The following is a 14,712-nucleotide window of genomic DNA, read 5'->3' on the forward strand; positions in this document are numbered from 1 at the left end:
TTCTGACCATTTGGGTGGGACAGAAGGCTGCTGGAAACCTACATGTCCTCTGAAACAACCCCCATATAGACTTACTTGCTCGCATGCACTCACCTTGGGCTCCAGTGGTGGGACAGTGACTCAGGGGGGGTCTCAGAAACATACGGGGGGCAGACTAAGTATTGTGACTTGGTGGGGGGGGCTGGAGGACGCTTGACATTTTCCTGGTGAGGAAGTCCTTCTCCTTTGCAGCCAGCAGGGGGTGCCCTCTTTCCTGAGTTGAGCCCACCCCCACAGGCCAAATCTGAATCTGATGGGTCTGGTGAGCTCAGCTACTTTGCCCTGTTGACTCAGCTGAAATGCTGCCACACTCACCTTGTACACAGCTGGCAGCCCTTCTTCTGGGAGCAGCCAGCCCCTCCCGCACTGCAATCTTTCTAGGAAAACTATCAGAATACATGGGCCCCAGGTGGGTGGAGACTGGCTTGGATATGCTCTGAGACTTTTACTGAGTTTCTCCAGGCTTAGCACTGGCACCAAACCAGAGTCTACATTAACCTGGTGACCACAATCTTCCCACTCTAGTGACTCCCTGAGACCCTCCTCACTCAACTTGCATAACACATGAGGCTTTATCAGTGGCTGAACTGTAAGGGAGGAGGCAGGTGGCAGCAGACTCCTGGGTGTCCTGGCTTTTTGCAGAGTTGCTGGAAGCCTGGCACTGGTGGCAGCTGTCTTCAATCTGCAGCATGACCTCTCCCATGCATCTCCAGGTTTAGAATGGGCAGTAAACAATTGCAGATCACTTTGTAGCCCCTACCAGGTTGGCCCCAGCCAGTCACAGGCAGTGGCTGACCTGGGCCTCCACCGTAGGTCCTCCAAAAGGCCCTAGAAACAGCATAGCTGGAGATTGGCTTCAGACCTTAGCAGAGCATGACCCAATTAGCCCAAGTGACACACCCAAAGTGTGGTCTCAGCAGGCACCAGAGCCCACTGGGGCAAATCCCACTCAGTGGGGGTAAGCCTTCTGCACAGCTGCCTATAAGCTGTGGGCATGACCAAACCCCATGGCTAATCAGCATGGGGGTAAATCCCACCCACTGACATGCCAATAGAAATCAAAGTTGAACTATAATAGGAGAGCACATACAACCCACACGAGGAACACTCCTGATGCCCCCTGGCTCAGGTGACCAGGGAGACTATGCCACTGGGCTCCATAAGTATACCTACTACATAAGGCCACCCAGCTAAGACTGGGAGACATAGCAGATCTACCTTATACATAGAAACAAACACAGAGAGGCAGCCAAAATGAGGAAACAAAGAAATGGATCCAAAATGAAAAAACAGGAGAAAAATCCAGTAAAAGAACTAAATGAAATGGAGGCAAGCAATCTATCAGAGACAGAGTTCAAAACAATGGTCATAAGGAATGCCAAGGAACTTAGTGAGAACTTCAACAGAGAGACAGCAAGCATATAAAAGAAAATGCAAACCATAAAAAAGAACAAGTAAGAACTGAAGAATGTAGTACTGAAATGAAGAATGCACTAGAAAGAATCAACAGAAGACTAGATGAAGCATAGGATCAAATGAGTGATTTGGAAGACAAGGTAGCAGAAAACACCCAATTGGAACAGCAAAAAGAAAGAAGAATCCAAGAAAAAGAGGATAGTTTAAGAGACCTCTGGGATAAGATCAAGCATAACAACATTTGCATCATAGGGGGACCAGAAGGAGAAGAGACAAAGCAAGGGATTAAGAATTTACTTGAATAATTTTCCTAACCTGATGTAGGAAATAGACAGTCCAGGAAGTGCAGAGAGTCCCAAACTAGGTGAACTCAAGGAGGCCCATACCAAGACACAATACAATTAAAATGGCAAAGGTTAAAGGAAAAGAGAAAATCATAAAAGGAGCAAAAGAAAGGAAACTAGTAACTTATAAAGGAGCTCCCATGCGATTGTCAGCTGATTTCTCAATAGTAACTTTGCAGGCCAGAAAAGATTGGCACAAAATATTCAATGTGATGAAAGCAAGTACCTACAACCAAGGTTACTCTACACAGCAAGGTTATCATTTGAAATCTAAGGATAGCTGAAGAGCTTCCCAGACAAGACAATGCTAAAGTAATTCATCACCACCAAACCAGTATTATAAGAAATGTTAGAGGGACTTTTTTAAGATGGAGAAAAAAAAAAGATCAAAATTATGAATAAAATGGCAATTAGCTACACATCTATCAAGGATTACTTTCAGTGTAAATTGATTAAAACTCCAATCAAAAGTTATAAGAGGGCTGAATGGATAAGAAAACAAAACCCTTATATATGCTGCCTGTAAAAGACTAACTTCAGATAGAAAGAGACACACAGACAGAAAGTAAAGGGATGGAAACAGATATTTCATGAAAATGGAAAAATAAAAAAAACAACAAACAAACAAAGAAAACTGTGTTAGCAATACTTATACCAGACAAAATAGACTTTCAAACAAAGGCTATTAAGAAGAGACAGTGAAGAACACAGTAATCCTACTTCAGGGTATTTATCCAAAGAAACCCCAAACCCTTTGAGGGAACGTGTGCATCCATCTGTTCATTGCACTGTTTACACTGCCCAAGATGTGGAGGAAGCCCGGGTGTCTTTGATGGAAAAATGGATAAAGAGGAGGTGGTACATATACACCATGGAATATTGTTTAACCATGGAAGGAAATGGGGTCTTGCCCTGTGGATTAAAAAGTACAAATTTGTACTTAAAAATAGTCATGGAGTAAAGTAAACCATAGGAAATAGAGTCAATAATATGGTAAGAACTATGTATAAGACCAGGTGTGTACTAGTCAGGTGGATCACTTCTTAAATTATATAAACATCTAACCATTATGCTGTACACCTGAAATTAATATAAAATAATATTGAATGTCAAAAAATACATTGTTAATATATTGACCTTTAGAATAAATTGATTAAAAGGGACTGTAGCCATGTATGTATATTTTATCATAACTAAATTGTTATCTATAGAATTGAAGATTTATCATTTGACTTCCTCTTTATCTAAAGAACACATAAAGAAATAAACAGACATATAGACACATGTGCACACTTAATTACGTGTATAATAGGAATAGAATTGAAATCAATGACAGAAACTCTGAACAGCAGTTTACCAGACTTTGGAATTTAGAAGTCACTTAAAAATACCTGGAACTTTGGAATTATGTCCATATAATAATAGGTAATAAACATTCCATATGCTCCTTATATGTATAATGATGAACAAATGACATATAATGTTATCTGAAAGCATAACGTTGAGTTTAGGGAAGTCATAGAAAAGGCAATCTTAGAGTGAGTTAAAAAATTAAATAACAGAAATGAGACCTGTGTTGTTTGTCGTTTTCCCACTGCTTTCTACCTGGGACCAATAAAACTCTTACTCAAGGGCAGAATAATTTATTTGTGACAGTTATAACAACTCATTTTTTTTCTCCCACCAGAGTGCTGTTTCCATTTAATAAAAATAATGAAAATTAAACGAAACAAACAAGAAAAACAGTAGACCACATTCAAAGTACCATTCCAGTTTTTCAGATTCCATTTATCCCAGTGAAAAGAACATGCTTTCAGATTTATCCATTTATTTAAAAATCAAGTTACTATGTGCTAGATAGTGTAATAGACTTTGTGGATTAATGGACAAAGTATTGAAATTTTACTCTCATAAAACTTAACTTTTGATTGTTACAATAGAAAATTAAACTAAAAATAACCATAAAGTAATATATACTAGGATTGAGGTAAATGCAAGGACAATATTACACCCTCAGTTTACCCCCTCCCAATATCTGTACTCTTAGTTTCCCATCAAAAACCATTCCTCTTGTGCTCTCTCCTTTGCATTCCTTCTGTTTATAAGGGCCTTTCCAGTGCCACATGTCCCCTCTCTGCTGCAGCATATGTGTTATTTTTTTTCTCTCATTACTAAATTATTTCTATCAGTATACATACGTCATCTTAATTCACATTCCCCTCTGCTGTATCTTTTCCCTTTCTTTGAAAGGAAATCTAATGGAAGAGTTTCTGCAGTAATAATCTATGCATGCTCACATCATCATTACTCCTTAGTCCTCTCAAATTGTCCTTTATTTCTATGTTTCTACAGTGTTCTCTTGGCAAGTTTGGTGTTCCCTGCCACATTCTTCTCATGTATGTGACCTGTTGGTAGCATTCAAGTATGTGAGCACTGGCTAAAAAGTCATTTAGAATCTTGTTCCTATCTTATTCTCCAATTTTATCTAATATCACCTTTCTGCTTAACTTCTATGATCCAGCAATCCTGGCCTTCTTTCAAATTCTTAAACACCCCAGTATAGGGCCTTTGCAAAGGCAGTTTCTTATGAGCAGACTTCTCTTTCTTCTAAAATTATCATAGTGGACTCCTTTTTGTTATTCAGAACCAAATTAGAGGTCACCTCATTTACATCTTTCCTAACTGCTGAAAATAAAATAGCGACACAGCCTATTTCTAGCAATCATTTTTTTTAATTTCAATTTTTTTTGCATAGTTTGCATGGTTCTTAAAGGTTAACTTTTTAATTTATATATTATGTACATACATCCCACATTAGAATATAAACTTCATGAAATCAACAACCTGCATGTTTTATTCACTACTATCATCAGTACTAAAGACATAAGTCAGATAATTCATGATTAATTTACACTGGTTAAAATAGTGAATGCATAAATAAACATGAGAGCAAAGAGATGTGTGTTACCCAGACTAAAGGATCAAGGCAAGGTTTCTTGAACTGAGTCTGAGGATAAACAAGTGTTCATCAGTACAGAAAAAAGGAACGTGGGCTTTCTAGTTATAAAGGTCCACGTTGAGAGAGAACCAGGATATGGCAGAGATGGGATAAATATGATTTGCCATTCCTTATCTATGTGAGGTGGGTTAGCTACATTTATTAAGTTTATGCATCAGCATTCTCATTTATAAAATGAAAAATAGTTTATCATAAAAAGTTGTTTTGCAGAATTAGGTAATAAGAATAAACTTACTGTATTAACGCAGTTCAATGTATAACAAACTGTTATTCATTTTGCAGATACATAAACTATTTTCATTCTCTACCACTGTTCTTTAATAATGTATTAGTGTTCTAGGCTGACTAACAAATTACCACAAATTTAGCATCTTAAAACAACGTGCATCTCTTATCTCACAGTTTGGGTGAGCCAGGAATCTGGGCATGGCCTATGGGTCCTATACAAGGTTGGAAGGAAGATGTTGACAAGGGCTCAGTACTCATCCAGACACTCACCTGGCAATGCCTCTACGCTTTGCATTCCAAGCTCACTGAGGTAGTTGACAAAATTAAATTTCTTGTGGCTATAAGGCTGAAGGCCCTGGCTTCTTGCTGGCTATCAGGTCTTTCTCACTTTCTAGCGACCACCCTCATATCCTTGCCATGTGGACCTCTAGGCAGGTCCTCTTGCAACATGGCCTCCTCAAAGAGAAAGAGAGAAAGAGAGTGATTATTCCAAGACGACATTCTATAATACGTAGTATTAGGATGTATATACTCCATCACCTTGGCCAAGTTTTGTTGATTAGAAGCAGTTCACAGATCCCACTCACACTAAAAGGGAGGGCATTATACAAGAATATGAGAACCAAGAATAGTAGATTATGGGAGCCCCCTTAAAATCAGTTCACTATAAACCATGATAAACACAATTCCAGGTCCCAAAACTAAACGATGAGTAACTCCCACCTTCTATGGTTCTCCCCTCTTAGAAAAGAAAATCTAAACCAGTAAGTTTCCCCAATTTTCAAATATTTAAAGCTCTGCCAAAGATGTCGTTTCCCAGGTTATTTTGGAGGACCTTGACACAAATCCTTTAACCAGAAACTACAACATGTTAGACAAACTGCTGCTTTGTCCCCATTGTTACTGCCCTTCTTCAACTCATGGCTAATAGTTTTAATACAACATAAACTCTGTGTTTTTTTGTTTTTTGTTTTTTTTAATCACCACCCCTCTCCCTCCAACAGTCTTAGCCTTTAATTTACTTCATATTTAATGAAAATTTTTAATCACTTGATGTTTTCCACAGTAGTCTTCCAAAGTGCTCTAATGGACCAGGGATTTTCCCTTTAAAAATAATCCTGCTTTTTATAAGATGCATATCATAATGTCTGGGTAATATCTAGTTTGAATCTTCTTTAGCCTGTCACACACAAAACAGGAGCCTAAGGGTTTTGGGACTAGTTTGTGGAAGTGACAAGTTCTTCTTTATTTTGTTTTATTTTCATTTACTTACAAGTAACACTAGCTTGCATTATGTAAAATATGCACATTAAAGTCAGGGAGAAAAAAGGAACCTGCAACAACCAGCAAGTTTTTCTATAAAATCTGCTTTAATTAATAAGTGGACATTGAGTATGAAGTGAAACTATGGCCCTGGGAAAAGGGCAGGGAGTCTGTAGAGATTCAGGTCATACATATACAGATGAGGTCTCGAGAGATTAGAATATATAACCATATAATCATGGTTGCTATTTCATAAAGCATTACCCTTGAACTTATTTGAGTAGTGCCAATTAAATTCCTCTTTTAAAGAGTTTTCAGTCAAAAACTTTTTAAAAAAGAGATCAATTAACATATTGTTACAAAAGACAAGGAAAGCAGGATAACAGACTAGAAAAAAATACCACAGACAAAGTTAGAAAGAAATATGTTTAACCCTTCATTTGGAACTAGCTGGGTTTCATTTGAGACATAGGCATAGATTACATGTATTTTAAGCTCTTTTGTATTATGAATCCATTTGTATAAACAGAAAATTTTTAGGAAATGAAATGCACTCAGCGACTAGGAAAGGAGACTGCCTACAATTACTTGCAGTTGCATTCTTGGATTTTTTTTTGTAGTCATATGTATTCCATTTAATTTATTCATTCCTTAAGCTTCTAGAGTATAGGACCCACATAGTAATTTAAGACTTTGTGATTTTCTGAGAATTTACTTATATAAAGATTACACTGAAACTTTAGCAACATTAACTTTACCCAACTCACTATATTTACTTAGGACTCAGTTATTCGAATTATTTTCCTTTGCAGTATAGTCAGTGGGACGTTTTTCTCTGTAAGGCTAACTTCAGGATGATATCAATAACATCATAAAGTCAGTACATTAATAAATTGTCTTAATAGGATTATGAAATTAATCAGTCAATATTTACTGATTATTCTTGGATACAAGACAATGTATGTAGAGATGGTGGGTAAAATGAAGATTAGGAACTGGTTTGAAGAATAGAGATGCAAATGAATTTTGAGCTAGACAAAATGTAAATCGTGATAACTTCCAATGGGTTCCCTAGATGAAAGTTGAAGGATATCCAAGACAAGATTGTTCTAAATATTAGATGTTACACAAGGAATTCTATTTTGAATATCACATGAAGATAAATGATAATACAGGCTAATTTTGCACTGTAGTGAAAATACGGGAGAATGTGTCCCACAACTGGAGAACACCAGGGTCCAAGTTAGTGAGTGGTTAAGCAAAGGTGAAATATTTTCTTCATACAAAAAGTACCTGCAAAATTTTAATTAAAAAAAGGAGCACGTAAATTGATATTTCAAATATGTTACATCCAGGAACATATTATGTTACCCCATTTATACATTTAATTAATCATCTGGGGTAAAAGTTCCTAAAAATTTATTCTTAATATTTTAAAATCTCTTTCTTTTAAGAATATTTTATTATAATTAATAGAACTAGTTTTCATTATAATTTCCTGTCAGTTGTTTTTATTAGAGTAGTAAACTGTTTCTTTTTTATATGTGTCTATGTTATTTTGTATTCAGCAACTTTGTGTTTTAACAATTATATATGTGCTTGTTATGTATAAGCCTACAAATACATAACCTAAAAGTAATGACATTTCTATCTTATTTTTCAATACGCATGGATACTAATATTGATTGCACCTTTGTTTCTTTGTACTTGTTGAAAATTCAAATTTGATCTTCTCTCTATGCATTATTTGTTTAGCATGTTGTATGGTCCTTGTTTAATTAAGATGAGACCTGAAGAAGATTTAGAAGTTGTGTGGATATTTAGGTATTATATGTTAAATTTTGTTTTATATGTATTAATTTAAAACATCAATATAATGTTGAATAACAGTTGAGGAAAAAAAATACTTTTGTTTTATTCCTAAATTGAAAGTAATTGCATGCCTCAAATATTTCACTGTACTTGATAGTTTCTGAAGGTTATTTATATTAACCATTTCATTAACAATAGCTGTGAGTAGGCAAGGTGTGTTTTGATATCACTGTTTTATAGATATCGTGAACAAATAAAGGGGCTATATGTAATAATAAACCTGGTAAGCTCAAAGGGGCTTCAGAGCAGGGGCTTCACTTACAAACTCAGTGACCAAAAGTAACCACACAGAATAGTCTGATCAAAAATTCTTAATTGGTTGGTTACTCATATCCCAGGCCTATAGCTTTCTTAGCAAAGGTGAATTTTAATGTTAAGTGAGCCTTGTTCATCGTTCGTATGCATTTAGGATAACATATGCTTGAAATGTCTGAGTAATTTTCCTTTCCAGACCCCTCAAAGTCACAACTGCTGGCACCAGAGCAAGACACCATTAGAGCATAAGACCAAGAAACTCCTCGTTGTTATCTTGTAGCAGTGTATACACCATCTATATACTGTAAATGTTAGGTGTTAACTATACTGTAACCAACAATGTAAAGGAAGCACATATCTGTCCATTTAGCTTTTTATCCAATCCTAGAGATTTCCCTGCTTTGCTTTCTTCCACCTCTTTAATCTACCATCAATAGATTTCCTATAAACTTCCTCACATTTTCTCCTTTGATTCTAAATGGATAAAATAAGCAGCAAAACTACCATTCTTTGAAGCCTTTTCTCGATCTGCTTGAGATGGTGCTTCTAGGCATGCCCTCAAATCTTGGCTCACATAAGTTCTTATAAAGCTTTCTACAGGTTTGGATGTTCTTTCATTAACAGTATGAGAACTGAGATTCAGACAAAGTAACTCACGTGCTTGAGACACGTACTTGTAAGTATAGGACACCAAGCAGTTGGGTTGAAAACTCAGGTCATCTAATTTCTTCAGAAGTGGTTTTCTCACAACATCATATTTTAAAATTAGTGGCTTTCAAAGGGTCAAGAACCAAAGTTTCCAAATCAAAGTTCAGACATTGTATCCCTTTTAATTTCAGCATCTTCTTTAGTGTCTTGTAGTTCTGGTTTGCACATATCAGGGAGGGAAATTTTCCCTCTATCCTTCTATGTTCTTCTAGCTGGTCTAATACTCAAATTGACATGAGACAGATTAACAGGAGAAAAACACAAATTAAAGTTTAATTACATAAATGCCTCCTGTGTACATGGAAGAGACCCAGGAAAACTGAGGAACTCACCAAAATGGCAGAAGACATCACCTTAAATACCACCTATAGCTAAAGAGGAAAGAAGATGTTGAGGGTGGAGAGTCACCTTTGGGAGGTTACCAGGGAAAGCACAGTAAACAAGAGTAAGATTGTTATGGCAATTTAAACCCATGCTTTTTTCATTGATACGTTTCTAGAGATTTAGATGTTCTCCTTTTCCCCGTACTGTGAGACACCCTTGTAAATTTGTATTCCTAAATTTGTAAATTTGTAAATGTCTCTTACAAAGGGTCACTTCTACTTGGTTTTCCTAAATCTGCAGTCTATTAATAATTGCCATCTTTGAGCAAATTTTGTACACTGCATATAGTCATATGAAAAATTTTGGCCCAATGTTTATAATTCTTTGACTTTTGCAGCCCAGTCTGTCTGGTTGGTTAAAATGCTCTATAGAGCTGTCACATATGTAGAACATTTCTTGATGACTTAACAGTTTTAGGATACAAGGGCCTACTACTATAAAATTATTACTTTAAGAGATGCCTTTTTGCCAATTGTGAACATTGCTAAAAATGAAAGGATAGCTGTTGTGTCATGTGCTTCAATGGAGGAGCACATGAGATAGGAGGTCCCTACAAGGTGCTGGATAAATTTTTGGTATCTGGTAATAGGCACTAGAATGGCTGGAATTTTAATGTAACTTGTGCAAGAACCACAGATTTCACAGAGCATCACATGTTGGAAGGAAAATTATCACATACTATTCAATAAAACTTTCTTTTTGGAACTCATCTTCTGTAATGTCCTTTGATAACATTGAGCAATGTACCAGAGATACCTTTTGGACCACTGAGATTGATGGAGAAGAGGCTGCACCGTTACACTCCATGCTTTTAAAATAATTTGCATTTTCAAATTTTCTCCTTCTGCATTACTGTCACACGGGGTGGCATGCGTGGTCTTAGCTCTTGCTCCCCACCTAAGAATGCAGGATATGGCGAGGCCAAAAAGGAACACCCACGGAGCCACAGATAGGGGAGTCATACCACTATAGTCTCCTTGGCAGCTGGGATGGAGACGAACGAAGCAGGAGCCACACTATACACACTCCGCTATCCACAATCCGCTTCTCTGCCAACCAATCTCACTTGCTCTGCAATCCACCATGCTAACTGCAATCCACCCCTGCTAGCTCAGCCAACATCTTCTTGCTAGCCCCCATTTTTTTGCTAGTGCAGCCACTACAGTTATATTAGTGACCAATGGCTCACTGGTTCCAGCTGACGGCCAACTAGCTGATGGCCATCCAATCACAGTTGATGGCCATTTACTACCTGAGCCATCACCTTTCCACGTGAGGCCGAGAGCCTGGAAATTGCACTCCTGGCTCTGTCACTACAATTTCCTATAGCTGTTCAATATGAGAATGAAACCTATATCGATCGCACCTTGGTTGCTTTATACTTGCTGGGAAATCTAATCAGATCTTCTCCTTATGCATCATATTAAAATAAAATTGTTTGTCTTGTTTAACTAAGATGGGACCACAGAAAAACTCAGTGTTACTTCAGATACTTTGATCTTCTAATATGCGTTTTTTTTGTTTTTGTTTTTTTTTTATGTTTGATGTTCTCAGGTTTTACTTTGGATATGATGACAATTTTAGGATCCAGTTTCAATTCTTTGATATTTCACTCCTCTACACTTCAAATTATGCTTGCTTTTTTTTTTTATCTAAAACAATGTTTGCTCGCAGAGATCTAGTCTTAAAGGAAATAATTTGAATATGATTACTCTAGAGTAGGGTTTCTCAATCTCAGCAATATTGACATTTTGTGCTGGATAGTTCTTAGTTTTGGGGGACTGTTGTGTGCACTGAAGGCTGTTTATCAGTGTCCTTGGCCTATATTAACCTGGTGCTTGTAGTTCCCTCCAGCACCAACAATTATGACAACCAAAAATGTCTACAGATATTGTCAAAAGTCTCTTGCCTAAAACTGCTCTCTATCAAGGGTAAGTTTATCCTGCGGGGAGCATTTCTAACAAATGGGGGAGAGGGTGCTACTAGCATCTAGTGGGCAGTGGTCAGGAATGCTGCTGAACATCCTACAGTGCACAGGGCAGATTCCACAACAAAGAATAACACTACCAAATGCCAATCGTCCTAAAGTTGAGAAATTCAGTTTCTAAATATGTTGTAGTTCTTTATTTAAAAGTTAGAATACCAAATTGACTTCCCTGAAACCTTTCAACTTGAACTTAGTTTAGGTGTGTAGTAGAAAGCAAAACAAGTTACGTTTCTCTGTAATTTTGAAATTCTGTCCTCCAGCTTTCTGTGTCCGTCTACACCTGTCAAATTCAGGTACACAATCACCTCACATTCTACAACTGATGATCTTCCATCAATTCTGTTGTTTTAGTCACACAACTTTTGTATTTATAATTAAGTTCAGACATGGATTAGCTTTCAGATTTAGCTGCTCCTACACTAAATACAATCAGGGATATTCTCTCTCACCTTGCATTGCTTCAAACTACACGTGTTCTTTCTTTGTCCTCAGTATAGAAATATACGTCTTAGATTTTCACAAAGTTGCAGAGCAAAATGGAATATTATAGGGCATTCCTCTAAGCTTCAATTTCCAACTGAGTGGATACTTAAACTATACAATACAAGGTCATCTCTCAAGAAAAAAATTTAAGCTATCTTTCATGAATTTCTCTAGGAAATTCAAATCTTGAAATGTTGCTACATGACAGTTTTTCTCTCAGTGAACCTTGCAGTATCTGATAGAGGATAGCCAGGCACCACAAATTTTTATTAAGAAATGTAATGAGCTGTAAAACACCATTTCTCACTGTGCCTGTACAGAAAGATACAGCAATTTCCTGGCCCATCACAGCCTTTGCAATGCTGAACCCCCTCGCACACCTGTGGAAACTTGGGGTGTGCGCTACCGTTGATTTAGATTTAACAATCCCCTTTTGTTCAGTATTCCAGTAACTAAACTGACTCTGGGCTTCTCTAAACTTGTACTGGGCAATTTTTCATCAGTTCGTACTCCCTCTTCCTTTCCTGCCCACACAGCAGGCAATGGATCTTCAAAATGGGCGTAAAATGCACTCCATTATATCCCGGAAGAGCAGCTATCTCCTCACCAACCCCCTCCTGTCGGCCTGGTGCTTGCACCGTGATCTGCTACACTTGTTGCCTTCTGAGAATTTATGGGCCATGAAGTCATCAAAAGCTTCTCAGCCAGCTCTCAACTTGTGACTTTGCATCAAATAATCCTTCTACTACTGCCAAGTGAAAGGAATGTATTTTTTCCTCTGAGAATTCACAACATTCTCTCTCGCTCTTGCTTAAAAAAAAAAAAAAAAAATTACTTTTCCTATGCTGGTCAAAGATCCACTGTCAATTCTCATCAGGATCCTTTCCTCTAGATACGTTTATGTTTTCTTGGCCAAACTTGCCTTCCAATTTCATCTCTCTCCCTATTGTATATCCTGTTATTATATTGTATTACAACTATTTTTGAAGAGCAACTTTTTCATCTGTTATTTAAATACTGTTGACAAAGCTATATATTAAGCTTTAAGAACAATATTTTTTTTTTTTTTAAGTCTTCTGTAGTTGAGGAATCTCTCCAGGTACATTCTTCTCATCTTCTCATCCTCTTCTTTTTCTGTCCCTCCCAATTTGTTATTTAATGACTTTGTTAATTGGGTTCCTCAGTTAATTGGGTTACACAGCCACATCCTATTCTACAACCGAGGTTCTTCCATCAAGTTTGGTGGTTTCAGTTACACACCTTTTATATATACAATTAAATGCATAAAAGCTTTCAGATTTACTTTCTTGTTTTTTAAACCTTTCTATAATTCTAGATTTAGCCAGCCATGGATTCTACTCTTTGTCTCTGCTCATCTCTACTCCTGTCTGTGGCAGTGAATTAAGTCTGCTCCGAGTTCTAGCCCTCATTCAATTTGGTTGAATGAACCCAATTGTTTGCCTTCTAGCTTAGAGTATGAGACGAATTACCATAAGTAGAGACCCTGCAAAATTTGCAGCAGCATTTTACAATACTTAATCATTTATTGTCATAATGAGAATAATTCAAAATTATTTATAAAGAGATGGTAACTTATTTGATTCAGAAGACACAATAGAAGTTGTGACTAAAGTAGTAATTCCTGGATATTTTGGCATACGCTTTTGCAATCTGACAAAACAAACTTTTCTTTTTCAAAAAAAAAACACCCAAAAAACAAAAAAAACACCTTAAATTTCAGAGGGTTCATTGATAGTAAAGACAGCCATCTACAGACAGCTTAGTGATCCTGGGCTCAAAATTAAGAAACTCTGTGCTGATCACTTTAATACCAAACAGTGGGCAGAGGTTTTCTATGGAGTCTCTATTCTCTAGTCCAAAAATCTTTCATTACTCTCCCAAAATAGTACCAGTCAAATATAATAGTAAGAACTTTCAGGAATCAATAATAAAATGAAAAATAACAAACAAAAATGTACTCCATGTTTTTCATTACTATATGCTATGAATATACTCCAAAATGTAAAGAAATTATAAATAAGATCTAGACATAAATATGGAAAACAAATAGATTTGCAAGTGCAATATATGAAAATACAACTTTGGTATTTGTATCAAAAATGCAAATTGAAACACAGAGATGATCATAGAATAAATAGCAAAACTAAATTCAAACGACTAGACTTATTACCATCTATTCAAGTTAAGGGACACTGGTATATAGAGATATTTATTTACTTATTTATTTTGTTCTCATATACCAACTTGACTAATTTGTCTAGTGTTAGAAAAAACATAAAGGGAGAACAAGAGAATGAGAGCAAGTTCAAGCATGTGAGAGAGAGAGAGAGAGAGAGAGAGAGAGAGAGAGAGAGAGAGAGGAGATACATCCATTACATTTACTTATTTTTTAAAGACCTAATGTTAAATCTCCCCAATTTAATTCTTTATTATCCTATATTTCCCTGATAATTTTTTCTAGTGGTACTGAATAAATCAAGGTAATGGAGACTTTATTTTCTACTGCCTATAATCCCCATTTAAGTGATTGTCCCTTGACCAAGATGAGGCAACATCACCCCTGAAAGTCACTCATTACCCAAGCATATCTGGTTCTTGAAATGTGTTATACCAGTAATTCCTTTTAACACCATTCTCTACAATTTTTTTTTGGTCTTAATGGCCTTTTGTCTGCTGAAAAAATCACCCCAAAT

The sequence above is a fragment of the Rhinolophus sinicus genome, linkage group LG01 (assembly GCF_036562045.2).
Source record: "Rhinolophus sinicus isolate RSC01 linkage group LG01, ASM3656204v1, whole genome shotgun sequence".
Lineage (NCBI taxonomy): Eukaryota > Metazoa > Chordata > Mammalia > Chiroptera > Rhinolophidae > Rhinolophus > Rhinolophus sinicus.